Raw genomic sequence first — 452 nt, 5'->3', positions numbered from 1 at the left:
GGGGGGCTCGTTAACGAGCGCGCTCGTCGTTTTCGTGCGGCGCTCGGCTCGACCGCCGCGTATGGTATCCTTGGAACGGGATCTTCTAGATTGCGTGTGTTCACCAGTATGCACATTCAGTACCAGTCGTTCATTACGAAGCATTACAGGATACAATACAAAGTAGCGTAGCGTTCATAACGGTAGTCCACTATAGCGAAATAGTATTTAAACGAGCAGCCGCCGGTTGCAAAAAAAAAAAAAGGGAGGAAAGGAAGGAAAATGGGAAAATCGCTATGATCAACCGAAACAAGCTGGAGATCGCAGGGCGCGAAGAAAAGGGGAGATAAATGAATTTGTTTTCGTGTAAAGGGCAGAGACGTGAACGAGCGGACGCAAGACACATTACGGCGTATATCGCGTGGACGCACGGAGAGACGTCGGTCGTGGAAACTGCACGAGGGATTGCACAC

The sequence above is a fragment of the Trachymyrmex septentrionalis genome, unplaced genomic scaffold, assembly GCF_001594115.1.
Source record: "Trachymyrmex septentrionalis isolate Tsep2-gDNA-1 unplaced genomic scaffold, Tsep1.0 scaffold25, whole genome shotgun sequence".
Lineage (NCBI taxonomy): Eukaryota > Metazoa > Arthropoda > Insecta > Hymenoptera > Formicidae > Trachymyrmex > Trachymyrmex septentrionalis.
The sequence above is the reverse complement of the archived record's forward strand: the minus strand, read 5'-3'. Positions refer to the sequence as shown.